Below are 16,749 nucleotides of genomic sequence, written 5' to 3' on the forward strand. Positions count from 1 at the left end.
ATGAGTTTTAACGATTTCGCAGAGACAATGTGCCTGTTGCATACTCTTTTATTTTAAATGTTAATTTTTCGTGAACACTCTGTCAACACTGAAGTAATAATTATGTGGGTTTAGGATACTTCAATTCTAAAAAATATACGTTTGAAATAACTTTCTAGATATGCATTTTGGGTGCATTTATACATATTCCACCATTGCAACTGTAAAATTTTCAAAATTAATATGAACTTATATGTAGTTAATTACAAATAAACACACAACTTTAAAATTTCTCTTCCTTATATTATATTTTGTCAAGATGAGATTTATATGTTAACATTGCATTAAATTCAGGATAGATTGGAGAGTTTTAACTTTTAAAATTACGAGAGTATAACATAGCCTTAACATCATCCTGATTTACATTTGTTTTACTAAGTGTGTCATTTAAATTACTTCATATGAAGTTTATAGCATTTCATTGCATACATCAAAGTGAAATTTCTTTTATTTTCCAAAGAATTACACGCAATAATCCCGTCTAATTAACAATTTGGTCCGTAAAAAATTACCTAATAAATATGATAAATTTATTTTTAAATTTCGTTGTATTTTTAAAGACTTCGTGGTGATGTTTTTCGTGTCTGAAAATATATTTTTAGGTTATTGTAAAGTAAATCACCTACCTGGTTGATGTGTTATTATACCGATGTAAAATTGTAAAAACCGTTAGATTATAATTCTTACTCGCGAGATTGCAAAATATCGAAAAATTGTGATCCGTAAGTCCGTAACATACCTACTACAAGCCTACTACATATAATTTAACACATTATATTTGAAGATTACAATCTATCGAAGCAAAATCGCCTGTATCAATACCCCCGATTCTAGTTACAATATAGTTTTATCGGTCACTATAACTAATATGAAGCTCATCTGCCAAACATCCCACCTGTTATACCGCTCGTCTTTGATCTGTGTCAACGACAACAGACTATATTTATGTCTAGATTTTCATTAATGTCTATGCTAAATGTCTGTCGTAACTCGTTAGACTGGGATGTATTACGAAATGTCGAATGTGAATAGCCGATCCTATTATTAAATAATATGTTTTTGAGCTCATTATTAAAATCAACAGTTAATCTTTGTATTTCTGTGGTTTCTTGCCGGTTCTACTCCATAGATACTGCTTTCCGAATCGGTGGTAAATGTTAAAACTATTATGACGATTCAAAAGTGCTTCTAGAAGTCGCATTGAAGTTCTGTAGGCGCGTTGAGAGTAAAATTTCAAGGTCGTATCATGTCAATACCGTCACGTCATTATCTAAGACGACGATTTTGGTATCTTTGAATCTTACCAACGAAGTTTCACTTCTGACAAGAGTGCCGAAAGAAGTTTCACTTTTGACACGTGTGCTCGGCACACGCTCTTTTTTTATTAGGTATATTATGTCCTCACTCACACAAAAGGCATCTATATAAAAAATCGCATACGAATCAGACACAGATAAAAAATCCCCAACTCCAACAAAAATAGAAACTTTCAAACCATATCGTACAAATGTAAGACGTTTAGAATGAATGATAACATCATAAATACTTCGTGCCTCAATGATGGAGTGTGTAATATTTTATTATTTTGTAAACGTGAACCAAATATAAATAGACCATAGAACAGAATACATAATAATAGCTAACGCTGACCATAGTGTAAAGATGTATACAGCCACTATACAGCAGATGTTCACTTTCTTTTTTCTAACTTGCCATTTGAATATTTCGAGTGGGATTTTCTTTTAAGTTTTAACTTTTACGGAAAAAGCACACATTATATTTTGAAATGATAACCTATACAAATAAGAGAATATCTTAGAGTTTATATGCTAATACTAGTTTTTTCGCATTATAAGGTAGCCTATGTTCTTTCTCAGGGTTTAAAGATTGTCTGTGCCAAATTTCATCAAAATCGGTTGAGAGATTTAAGCGGGAAAGCGTAACAGACAGACAGACAGAGTTACTTTCGCATTTATAATATTAGTAGGGATAATTGTTGACCCCCCAACGGTCCAGGCCTTGTCGCGGCGGAGGGGCTCAGTAGCTCAGAGTTATGGCCCTCTGAGTGAAGCGAAATTGGACCAGCGAGGGGCTGAACGGCTGGTTTAGAGTCGGGGAGATTCGACCGGCCCGACAGCCAGGGCTAGGTGTGGCCCAGCGGCCGCTGTGTGCGGCGTGGGATGGCGACCAGAGGTCGTGGCTTGGCGGACCCCGTGTCCACTAGGCAAAGGTGGCGCTGAACGGCAGTCGGGGTTGGGAGGCCTCGACTGACCCGACGGCAGAGGTCCTGTTTGTGGACCAGAGAGGAGCCAGCTTTTATGCGGCGGTGGATGGCGGCCAGAGGTCGCGGCGCGGCGGGCTCGCTGGTTTAGCAAGCCACGCCGTGCAGCGGAGGGCGGGATCCCGACGCGTCATTGTGATGACGCGCGGAGACTCCTGCAGAGAGGTGTGGGGCGGCGGCCGCTGTAAAACGGCCGTCTGCCAACTCGTAATCCGGTCCGTGGGGCCGGACCGAGGGCCGCCACCTCTGGTGAAGTGGGGGCTGCGAGGTAATCTCTATAAAAGTGCGCCGGAGGGTCCCCCGACGTGTATTTCACACATCGGAGGACCTTCCGGCGTGCACCCTCCGGCCGGACGGTGTTGGGGTCGGAGGTTCGGGGGAACGCGGATGATGGAGCGGGGAAAGATCCATTGTCTGCGCGTTGGTGGCATAAGCCTTCGTTCCAGCAGCCGCCAGCGAGGGGGGTTCTAGTGGTGGGCCTGGAAACGGGCATCTGCTGGGCGGGACACGCGGTAGAGTCGTAACCGTTCCCGCAGTTCCGTCCAAAGCAGCGCGATGGAACAGAGTGGGGTTTTAGTCGGTAAAAATCCGACATAACCACGGCTCCACCCCCGGGAGCCGGGGGTATCTAAGAAGATTTCCCCACTTTAAAAAAAAAAAAAAAGGGATAATTGTTGACCACATCAAACAAAGCTTTTGCCATGGGCAACATTAAAATACCTATGTAAAATTAGCAAATTACAGTATAGGAACTTAGGTACCTAGTACCTACTACCTCTTCTTTGTTGTACTTAAATTAATAAATATTTTATACAATATTTTGATTAATAGCGATGTTCAGAGAAACTAAAATGTAAATTGCATTTCTATAATGAGGAGATAATTGAGGAATTTCAGGAAATTATAACAAAGAGAGTTATAATTTCCTGAAAGCTTTCGATTGAATAGTATTTGTCACCGCAGTATGTCAAATAATTCGAGGAAATTTGATTCAGTAAATTGTTATTTTCAATTTCATTATACAGTAAAGTTTACGTCGATAAAAAAATAATTTTTGCTACCAAGTTCAATAAAAAATTATGAAATTATCGCATTTTCGCTCAATACAATAATTAAGACTACCTATCTATAAGACTATATTTTAAAATACTAACCAAAAAAAACTTTTAAAGGTGTACCAATGTGGTCAAAGCTTTTGACAGATATTAAAACAGAGGAAACTAATAATTATACAGTAGATTAAACGGAGTTCACAATAATCAAAAAAAATATATATTTCGTAACGTAACTTGATCAATCTTAAAACGGGTGCCATATTAAATTTTACAACACAATAAAAGTATTCACGTCCGTTCTTTCGTAAACAAGAATATCAGGGGATTACACTAAGTCTGACTCCCAGAGGTGACCGATAAACAACGCCGCGTTTATGATGCTAGCTAAATTTAACATTTTAATCCATGTTAATATTGAGACTGTAATAAATTTATAACGTACAGAACTAATAAAGATTTGAATTTTTTAGACCATTTGATGTTATAAAACAATTATATGTATTGCAATCTTAACTAATTACATAATATTACTAAAATAAGATTGATATTTTCATTTTAATTAATATACCAGTATAATCGAATTCTTAAGTTAAACTTGCAAGGTATACCTGCAGTATTGGTTCATCAAAGCATTGTAGTTACCCATTCGGGTTGAATCTAAACTGAACGTATTGACTATTAGGGCGCTAGGGCGCTAAACCCAAGGACCGCAACCATTTGAGTAGTTAGCACAAATGATTAAATTGTCACTATGTAATAACCTCTATCTGTTCAGGAACGACAAGATAGAGACTGTTATCCTGATGTGATTGAGTATTTAATTGAAATTACATCTTAAATTTGATATCTAACTAGCGTTCCACTCGTGGATTTACCCGCTTTGTCTAAAACTTAGTTAATTATATACTAAAACATTATTCGAAAATCACTCTATCTATTAAAAGGGATATAGGGACAGAGATAACGACTTTACTTTATAGAGGTAGTATCTAGTGATATTTAAATTATAATTAAAAATCTACATATAGAGATGACGAACTACACAAACTAACAACTATAGCTAAACCTATAACAATATAAAATTACAAATTTTAATATCAAATCCGGTCCTGTTCTCATTCCAGGCACGCAGTCACAAGATAAATGTTATTGCATTTCCCTAATGCAGTCGGTTAGTTTCACAGCTATTGGATCCCATGTATCTTGCATTTAACAATATTCACCTTTCAATATATTCTATATCCTATTGAGTAATATGTATATCTTCTTCTTATCTTATATATATAAAAATGAATCGCAAAATGTGTTGGTAAGCGCATAACTCGAGAACGGCTGAACCGATTTCGATAATTCTTTTTTTATTATATTCCTTGAAGTACGAGGATGGTTTTTATGTAGAGAAAACGTAAATATTATGTACCACGGGCGAAGCCGGGGCGGACCGCTAGTCTTATATATAAAAATGAATCGCAAAATGTGTTGGTAAGCGCATAACTCGAGAACGGCTGAACCGATTTCGATAATTCTTTTTTTATTATATTCCTTGAAGTACGAGGATGGTTCTTATGTAGAGAAAACGTAAATATTAATTATTATGTAACACGGGCGAAGCCGGGGCGGACCGCTAGTATTCTATAATATCACACTACATATCTACAAGAATTCGTTCTATCTTTCCGATTTCGTGATGTAATCTGTTTCACAGATAATTAATATTTTTATGATAATACTAGCGGTCCGCCCCGGCTTCGCCCGTGGTACATATTTACGTTTTCTCTACATAAGAACCATCCTCGTACTTAAAGGAATATACCTAATAAAAAAAGAATTATCGAAATCGGTTCAGCCGTTCTCGAGTTATGCGCTTACCAACACATTTTGCGATTCATTTTTATATATAAGAATAGACTACTAACCGACCCATAGCATCAATTTTCTAGAAACTTCGAATAATAAAAATAATTAAAGGCAAGTGCGCATTTCACGATATCGAAGTCACGGTTAAAATATATTTGAATAAAACATAAAATAAAAGATAATTATAATTACATTATATTATAAAATAATATTAATAACTAAGTCTTCCAACCTACTACATACCCAATCTTCGACAACCTCTCAATAACATGGAAATATCAGCTAACATTTGTAACTACAATCGCAAAATATCCAACAGGAATTTAGGACGACCTCGCTGTTATCCCCGTTCAATTTGCAATTGACAGACGAAGCAAACAGACAAACAGACAACGATCAAAGGGACATCCGATATAGTGTAAACAATACTATATCTATATGGAGCAAAGTTTGCGAGACGGGAATAGAATTGTTGTATGTATGTATGTATATCGTTTATATGTAACTTACGATGTTATTATGGATGAAGTTAGTTGCATTGTCAAAGTAAATATAAATAAAATGTTAAATTTCTGTTAGCAAATCTCAATCATTGCAATAAAATTATATTTTATCTATACTAATATTATAAAGAGGAAAGGTTTGTAATTATGTATGTATGTATGGTATTCACGCATAAACTACTGGACCGATTTCAAAAATTCTTTCACCATTAGAAATTTGCATCTTCACTGAGCAACATAGGCTATATTGCATTTTCAAAAAAAATAGAGTTCCTTACCAAAAATGCAATAATGTAACCCAAGATGTAAAAAATCCTTATAATAAAAATTCTGTCATCGCGTGCGCTGCAGAACCTATTCCTTGAAGTACGAGGATGGTTCTTATGAAAAAAAAACGTAAACATGTAGATACCACGGGCGAAGCCGGGGCGGACCGCTAGTTTGCTTATAAAATATGTAGTTAATGGTCTTTTTTCAGACCTATCGAATATATATATCTACACAAACAAACATAAAAATGAAATCGAGGTGAAATATTTTCAAAGGAATTTAGTGACAAACACTGTGTTACGAATATTTCATATATTATGTATAGAATATAATATTATCTATATATATAGTATCTATATAGTATTGGACATAAATTTCTCTCTGACATTCTAATGCGTTAAGACTGAAATAATTTACTATCAGATTAAACCCAGTACACGTTTGATTTATTTAGTTAAATTAATGTGAAGATCAGTCGTCTAGATTTGTTGCTTTGGTGCAAGCTCTAGGAATAACACCTAGTGACAGATAATATACAAACAAATAATATAGGCTCAACGAAAAGCTTCCTTCTTAACTGACGTTCCTAAAACTGTGCTAAAACCTACAGAGATTGTCAACATTTTACTAAATAGTTATTCCTAGTCTTTACTAATAAAAATGGATGGACATATAATTATTCACGAAACAGATTATAATCTCAATTAAATATCTAAATATTACTCAATTCGTTGCTTAAATTATTAAAACTATCTACTTCCTACGTATTTAACAAAAATTTTACTAAATACATTTTTTTATTTATCAACAATCTTACTCAGAGCAAAAGTATCACATAGATCAATACTGTTATAGCATTTGGCATGAACATTTTATTGAAATAAAATAACATCTTGCGATAAATTACCCATAACTCTGGGACTAAGCAGAACTTGTACTTGTAGCTCTTTGACTAACTATTATTATAGACATTATGACAAATTCTACTAATATTATAAATCCAGAAGTTTTTATAGGCTTAATATGTTTCTGATCTTCGCACAAAAAACGTATTACGTATTTTCTGAACTGATATTACTTTTTATTAAAGCTCCAAGTTAAAACACCAAGATATCCTTGGGATATGACAATATAGCAAGTCATAATCCAAGAAATCGTAACCTAAGGTAGGTATTCTATTTATCTTCTTCCTTCGGGCTCCATGATCACTGATTTATGAACTTAACCAAAAATGCCACAGTTTTGAAATAAACGATAATTATGAAAATAGTTGGACCCAATCGAAACTTTTATGTATCAAAAAATACAGTCGTATTGAAAGCCAGCGTTTTTTAAATCAACTGAAAAATACATGCTTATAACTTATTCCCGGGAAATCACAGGCGTCTTTCACACAAGCAAACCTGCAGTATAAACCTAGTATAGTCTATCTAGAACAGAATGTGAGTCATCCATCATAAAGACGTCTAAAGATTCCTTCATCAAAGAGGAAATGGTTTTCAGATTACGAAATTTCCATTTAAATTAACTTTTGAGACACTTTAGTGATGGCGCTTTAACCCACAAGATTATCTACGGATAGACTAGTTTTTGGGGTTCCTTTGTATATTGGCCTTTAAGATTCATTAAGTCTATAGAAAATTGTTTCAATTTTTAGCCCGAGCGAGTTTTTTGCCAATTATCCGCAGCAGATTGCGTATTATAGTAAACCTTTTTGTTTTATAATTATTGTTAATTTAATATGAAAACAGTCCAATGTTAATCGTACATCGTAACAGGGTGTCCCACTGTTGGTATACTAATCTCAAAGGAGGTTATAGTTTTGCATACGCTGAGTAGGTACGTAAAAAATACTTATAAAATTCCAGACGCATTTTTTTTCAAATAGATGAATTCTTAATACTCTATGTGTACAGTGTACACCCATAACAAGCAACCCGCCCAACTTTGCCATCAGCACGTGAGCTATATCGTTTAAGATTATGTTTTCATAGACAAAATGCTCACATTAGAGAAGCGATATATGCTGGTTCCGCGCAGCTAGAGAAGTAAACATGGATTTACAGGAAAAATTAAGCAAAAAATTTTTGACGTAATTTTGTTGTTTAAGTATTTTTTACGTGATCAGTGTATGCAAAAGCTTAGTATACCAATAGTGGGACACCCTGTATAAACTACTAATCTATAAGCAACTTTGACATTTCTCCTAAGTTCACACAACCCTCTAAAGTCTAAACTAACAAATTACAATGAGTTTGAAAAACTTAAACTTACACCATCAATCAACTTTGTTTACGATGTCGTAAATAAATATTATTGTTGTTTATTACTATGCATAAATATTTATTTCGCTAAAACTTCACATTTCGATGATAAATTGAGTGCCGTCTGCATACTTGGTTTTTGCTTTATCGTTGAATTTATAAGTCGATAAAATCAATTCAATATATTTTGATTTAGTGTCCATGTTGTAAAACAAAAGAACTGGAAAAAGGATTTTTTTGTATTCCTAAATTTTCCCATATTACAATTTCAACAGCATGTAGATAATATTACAATTTTAACTTAGGATATTTCTCCCATGATTCAATAAAATAAAACTTTTTTTGAAGTAATATCATTGCTAACTAATAAAAATATGCGAAACCAAAGTCTACAATTAATATCTCCCAGAAATAGGTACTACAATAATTATAGTATAATCCACTAACATGTGACATAGTGGAGACCCAACTAATACTGGAAGCAAAAATAACTTGAGCTATTAACTAAATAAATATAATTAATCTCGGCTACCATCCATTACTCCACGCAACACATACACACTATTTCTAACTACATTGACAGTATAGACGAAGAGATGCCGCATTTTAGTTATAACATCTTTTTTGCTTCAACTACCATCAGAATATAATATGTATCTGTATAAATACATAATTACAAATGTAGCCGGTTGAACTAAGGAGTGATGTAGGTTTCTATATGTAAAATAATTTTGAAAATTGATTCAGTAATTTTTGATCGGACTGCAAAGAAAATTGTGAAATGTGATTACAATCGATCGAATTTTATCATTACGTATAATCCTAGTGCTGTTGATCAATCTTGGTTTTATAACGATTTATTATAACAAATCGGCTCAAATTGATACTAAAAATCTTGACGTTCAAGTTAATATGACCTAATAATGAACTTTATCATGTTCTTCATAACACATGGACGTTAAAAACATTATTGAATAAGAGAGAAAGCTCAAAGCTGTCATAGAAATAATCTTTTGAAAAGAAACGTCGGTATCTATTTCTATAACAAAAGTCAGACTAAAACCAAAAGCATACCAAGAAAACAATATATAAAATATTTACAGCTCTTACGCTACACCTACGTCTGCGAAGTAAGTCTGCGGGAAGTTTATTTCATTATGTTCCCAATAATACCTCTCGAAGTTTTTATCGCAAGCTTGTTTACCTTAAATCGGATTTGTAAGCTAATATATCAATATAACTACTAAGATATGCTAGTTTGTCTAAGAATACGTTTATTTGAAACAACAATTTAATAAGTTTTATTTGTAATTTTATTAGTTTAGTGTGTTTCGCGGATTCACTCGCGGTCTATTATATTATTTTAACCCACATAAGTCATAAAAAGCTCTATAAACTTCTGTATCTTTTAGATCGGTTCACCCTTCACGAGATTATTCCGGACAGTCAAAAAACACTTTTTTGTGATACAATTATTGTGTAAATATCTATACACTTGAGAAAACATAGATATTATGAAATAAAATCACAACCAAGTAACAGCTACCTGCTCCTATTTTATTTACGTGTATTTTACTTTCTTTAACTATCTAGGCAAACAACCCCAATTTGCTAAACAACACATACCTGCTTTTTATTTACCTTTTTAACATAATAATGTAATAAAACGCGAATTCTCTATGGTCTATATAGTTCCTTGTAATGGTCGAATTTATCGTTCTCTGGTGTGGAAGCTACCATTATGGAAATGAAATAGTTTTCTAAAATAAAAACAAATAAGATACCCTTACCTTATTACCCTTACTACTTCCTATTAAGGGGCCATGGACCAAAATGTCTGTTTCTAAATCATGGTTTTTGGATAGAAATCATCATATTTAAAATCCTAAAAAAATATATAGCACAGATAAACGTTTGATCTAGTGACTTTTTTGGATAAAAACACAATATTAAACATTTGACTCGATCAAAAAAAAATCAGAAGTAACATCGATTTTAAAAGCATAATCAGTTTTATGTGAATTAGGGGAACGCTATGTTTATGAAAATTTTACATTTCATTTACTAATCAGGTTTTACAGGGAAATTTTTGGATAGATTTATAATTTAGCCCTTATTTTTTTCTATATAAAATATAATACGTAAAATGCGACTCGCGCGCACCACGTCAGTGCCGCCAGAGTCCAGCCGGACGTCATCGAAGGAGGACCTGTGCTAGTTTTGCTCCCGACCACGTTGTAGTCGCCGCTCGCGTATTAGAACCGAGCGGCGAGTAAAACGGCGAGCACGTCACGGTATAAATAAATCAGTAGTTTGATTTTATTAGTTATCCTAGGATTATTGTTGTAAATATAAATTAACTTCTTATTTTATACTATTAAACGAGCAATATTTGCATATTAATATTATATTAGTTTGTAAATACAGTGTGGAAATTTTCGATGGGCCCTGGGTGAAAGTACTAGAAATACTGGAGATAGCAAATTTCCTTTATTTTTAAAAAGAAATAGAACTGCATTAAAAGATTTTCAAAAATTCATTTTCTTCGACCGGGAATCGAAAGAACTATAAATAAAAAAATAAAATTTTCTATTTTATTCTTCAAATCAACTGTAATGTATAAGTTTCATATTACAATTATTTGTAACTAGCGACCCGCCCCGGCTTCGCACGGGTGCAATGCTGATACTAAATACACTACAGAAAAACTGTGAACGTTGTATATAAAAACATAGCGGCCCGCTCCGGCTTCGCACGGGTATAAAGTATATAGCCGGGCGGCCGGCCGGTACCGCCGCAAACGCTACGTCCCGCAATTTTTAAATCTGTAATATCTTCGAAAATATGCACTTAAATCATACGGTGTAAAGGGCCATATAGATCTATATTAAATGAACAATGTATTCAAGGTATTTAATTGGTTAAGGATTAATGCTGTATTGGTTAAAATCGCTTCGAAAATTAGCCATTATCTGTCGTAAAAAGTAAATGAAAAAAAAAAGTTATTGTGGGTTATCCATAAGAGATAGACATATACCATCGCGGACTTTTCTGTAGACCTTTTCAATGTGTATAATACTTAGTACATTATTTTGATAAAACTCGTAGGGTTCAGCCTGCGTTTGCAGGAAAGTAAAAGTAAATATAAGCGGAAAAAATGTAATTTTTTACGACATCTCATTAGAAACCTCAAAAATAACAGTACTTCTCCACTATTTAATGGATGTTATTATACATATAAACCTTCCTCTTGAATCACTCTATCTATTAAAAAAAACCGCATCAAAATCTGTTGCGTAGTTTCAAAGATTTAAGCGTACAAAGGGACATAGGGACAGAGAAAGCGACTTTGTTTTATAGGTACTATGTAGTGATATTGCCGGTAACATAATATTATGATGTATGATAATAATTAATAATTCATAAAAAAGTATTTTATACATTTCTTAAAAAGCTTCGATATTGTATACAATAATACAAATCATTAATTGATTATTATTCAAATTGTTGTAAAATAGTCACACTTTTTTAAGTTGGTTGAATACACTAACATACTTATTACGTATACTTATATTCAATTATTATTTTGCCTTTTTTATTTGTTTTATTTTTAATTATTATTACCAATTTTTTCAGAAGAAAATAAATTAATGTATCCAGAACGAGAGTTTCATTTTAAACTTTAAATGTATGTATAAAATAGACCAATAAACCAAAAGCGTTCTTTATGTTTAGATGATGTTGATTCTACAATAAAAATTTTCGATTCCATGATATTTTTATTTCTAAGAGCAAATATTTTTACGAGAAATTAACAATAAATTATTTTTTATATTGTTTCTATCGATTTGAATAATAAAATAAAATTTGAAAAAGGAATGTTTCCTTTCAGAAAAATTTGCTATCCCTAGTATTTCAAGTACTTTCCATTCAGGGCACATCGAAAATTTCCACACTGTATATATACAAACAAATATATAAATATGCAAATATTGCTCGTTTAATGGTATAGGATAAGTAGTAAATTTATTTATCAACAACATTCCTACGATAGCAAATAAAATCGAACTACTGATTTATTTATACTGTGGCGTAATCGCCCGCCTTCATAGGTCACCGGAGTTCATGTCGCGCCGGCTCCTGCGCAACGCGGGCGTGAGCCGTCTCAGTGCCTAAAATGCCTAAACTTTCAGTATAAAGGGCTCTTAACGCTACTATCCTACTTATACATATTATTACCACAGTATTACAATATTAATATTGTAATACTGTGTTATTACTATGAAAACAGTATTTTTAAAAGAGAAACTATCAAGTTTCTTGTTGATTCTTCTCGGAAGAAGGGAACTTCCGAATCGATGGTAATTAAAAAATGACTATTAATAAACACTTCTTAAAGTTTACAAGAATAAAAATAATTTAGTTTGAAAGTTTCTAAAGATATATAATATTTGTTACTCTTTCAGACTGTTGTTGTTTTAACTTTTAACGGCAAATCAGATTTGGCTGATAGAGACATAATATTATTATAGGCTGGATTAGCACATAGGCTATTCATTATCTACACTACCCAACGGTGGACGGAGGCTAGTAATCTACATTTGGAATTGTTAGTGTTCAATTTCTGAGGTAAATAGACATGTCACTTGTACGAGGTCTTTATAGAAGAAGAATAAATGTCAAATAATTTTTAGAGGTTTCACTGTCTCTCTGTATACGTTAATTGCACTTATAATTTTCTTTTAACCTCCTAAGGAGCAAGCTAAAAAAATCCTATTCTGCATTACCACCCATTGTTCTCACCTGAGTACATAAAAATACAATAGACCTGCCACCCAATGGTATTTTTTTATTTTTTTTATTGTTAGAGTTAAAATTTACTTGTGGGATTTTTTATCTGTGTAAAATATAGCTTATAGAATACATTTCTGAAAAAAAAAAACTCGATTTATTTTGTTCTCATGTGATCACATCAGACCTAAGTGAATCCAAAAATTTTTTTATTAAAATAAGGTTTTACTTGTAGATTTTTTTATTTACTTATGTTATAAAATATGAGATCATACAAAAACCTCTACAAAGTATACAAAAGAATTAAAAACAGTTTTTCTTAAATTCTAAATGTGTAAGTGTACTAACTACATATTAGGTAATAAAATATCTAAACTATCTGAACATATGTTAAAAAAAGAAATAAAAACATTGGAAGTACAATATTAGGAACTTGAAATATCAATGAGCTAACTAAAAATCGATTCGGAAACAAATGGTGGGTCTCCTAATAGTCTTCATCACTAGGGATAAAATCTCCGTCAGTCGACTAGGAAATCGATGATATTATCGTCACGAATAACTGAAAAAATAAGGAAGATAACTGTATATTTTGATTGCAATAGTAATTCCTGTTGACAGTTTAAATAAATTATATGTAATCATAAAACAGGACAATTACACTCAAAATTACTGTAAAACAACAAAATAAATTATTAACTAATTAAATGTTTTATAGTCATTGACTACCAATGTCTTCAACTGAGTACAAAAAAAATGAAACTAATATTGTAAGTAACGACCAATGTTCTCACATGATCACATAAAAATTATCCGTGAATTTTAAAAATACAATATGAATTGTTTCGTTAAATTTAATTAAAATACGTTCCTTTACTGTTTTTACTATTCATTTTTCAATACCAAATGAAAATCAAGTGAGAGATTAATATGATAATTAACGATTTAACTTACCTCTGTTACGTTGACCAGCCATTTTCAAAACTTTAACTAAAGTATTTTAAAATTCTGTGATTGGATAACCCATTTACCTATCAAACCTAATAGTTCAATTCAGCCAATCGCGTTACACAGTGATCATAGGCAGAATTATTTCGAATTTTCGATTTTGTCATCGGATGAGGACAGTGGTTGGTAATTTAGTTAAAACTTTTTGGTGCTTTGGGTTGTTATGGTGATGGTGTTTATAATAATAATAATAATAATAAATCTTTATTTCAGACATCAATATCCATACATAATATAATTACACATACATTTACAATTTGGCATATATTTGGGACATTTAACTTTAACTTATTTATCAGTATAAAAAAAAACAATTGAACTATTTACGGTTCCTACCTAAATGAACACACAACCAATACCTAAAAATGGGACTGTTTAAGTACTCGGAGAGCGTATTTATGATTTTGTTATTAGAGGAGCGTATACGTGACCAAAAAGATGCTATTCGCAATCTAATAATTGCGAAGAAGTCATTGATGCCGCCATCTGCGAACATGCTAGACGCACTGCAGTACCTAGGCAATTTCATTAGGATGCGGTATGCATCATTATACTGCACCCTAATGGTGCCAAAAGCTTTTCTAGTGAAATTTGACCATAATTGACAAGTATACAAATTTTGACAATATGTTTTAAATAGAATGGATTTTACCTCTTTATTACATTTAGAAAATCTGCGTGCTAGCATGTTGCATCTGACGGCAAGCGCTCGTCGCTCACGTTCAATATCCTCATCATCATTTAGGTTTTCTGTGAGAAAGTGTCCCAAGTACTTAAACCGCCCCACACGTTCAACGGGTGTACAATTCAAGTAAACGTTAGGAACCATATCCGGCCCTCGACCTGCCTTAAACACCATCACCTATGTTTATGTACTTATATGAGGCCATTGGTCCTTAGGAGGCTAAGTTAAAAACTTTATTATTCTGAAATTTATATCTATAACTTCATACTTTTGTTCTCTTTATTTATTGCTACAAAAGGTGTATTAATTTTTAATACATTTACAAATAGGAAAATAACCAATCAACACGATTGAAGTTCACCCACCAATAAACACTATCCACAGGTCAATGTCCTTCCTTAATACCTTTCTAACTGAATTATCCCGACTTTCGGCCCATGGAGCTCAAATTATGCGGAATTAATCGTTGTAACCCCATTGTGGTTTGGAGATAGAATACCACGTTTGGTAGTGACGTCATAGTGAAATCGTTACCTAATTTTTCTGGAGACATGTATTTCTAGAAGTTTCTGGATAATGCGGCAGATTACTAAATAGTTATGTAAATAATAATACTAGTATAGTATTATATTATCTGTGGTGATACTATGTTTTAATCAGAACACAAGCGAAAGCTTAGTATGGGATCAGGTCGTGCCGTGTGGGAAAATTGTCCTGAAATATAAAAAAAAATTTGTGATGTGGGAACGATTTCATAGCTAATTTGAAGATGATTCTTTTTTTATTAATGCTAATCCATCCAAAATAAAATTAGACCAATATTTTATAATAAAAACGTATACTAGTCAAACTATATTTACGACTAGCTGCTCCGCGCGGTTTCACCCCCGTGGCTCCACTCCTGTTGGTCGTAGCGTGATGATATATAGCCTATAACCTTCCTCGATAAATGGGCTATCTAACACCGAAAGAATTTTTCAAATCGGACCAGTAGTTCCCGAGATTAGCAAGTTCAAACAAACAAACTCTTCAGCTTTATAATATTAGTATAGATCTAAAATATACCAGAATTACCCCCTTCGTTCGCACGATATTCCTTAATATAATTTGGCTCACATAATATCGGCAGATCTCCCATAATACATTATAATTGTTTTCATACTGTGATGATAAATTCCCCGGCTACGTAATAGGCTGTCAGGGATAACAAATGATCGAGTTATAACCGCATTTTTACAGATTACACGAATTTCCTCTTAGTCGTGTCGTGTACGTATACGTATCGTAGTCGTGAGGTATAAACGATATTCGATCGGGAAAATTATTTTGGTAATCGGCGATATTGTTAAAAGTTTGAAACAAAATAAAGAAATAATGCTTTGGTACCATTATTGTCATTTGTGGCTACAGGCTAATATTTGTGCTGATATTGTGTTCAGTGTTAAAATATTAAATATTTTTTGTGTGCAAATTAGGGATGTAACGATACCGATACCGATACCGATATATCGGCCGATATAATCGGCATGCCGATATATCGGTATCGCCGATTATAAAACAACCGATACCGATATCAAACAATTAAAAAAACCGCGCCCAATGAACGATGCGGGAGGCCGCCCGCGCGTGCGCACTTTGTTGAAAAAACTCTACCAATAGTAAACTTTTATTAGGAACTGATTGTATGTGTATAACTTAAAGTTTAATTGACTTTGCAAAGTAATAATACTAAAATAAATGGTTTTCTTGTTTTTTGATTTGGCATTGTTATTTAAAAGAATACGATTTACAGTTGAGTCTCTGTTAATTAATGTTGGTAACTTTTATGCATAATTCACTATTTATTTTTCTACCAAGCCATCGATATCGGTATCGGTATCGGTATCGCCGATATTTTATTACAAATATCGGTATCGGTATCGTATCGGCAAAATCATGTATCGTTACATCCCTAGTGCAAATTATTAAATAAATTTTTGAAGTGAAACTTCTTTAC

The sequence above is a fragment of the Colias eurytheme genome, chromosome 23 (assembly GCF_061535395.1).
Source record: "Colias eurytheme isolate Ceu_HAF_F1 chromosome 23, ilColEury1 Martin Lab GWU primary, whole genome shotgun sequence".
NCBI lineage: Eukaryota > Metazoa > Arthropoda > Insecta > Lepidoptera > Pieridae > Colias > Colias eurytheme.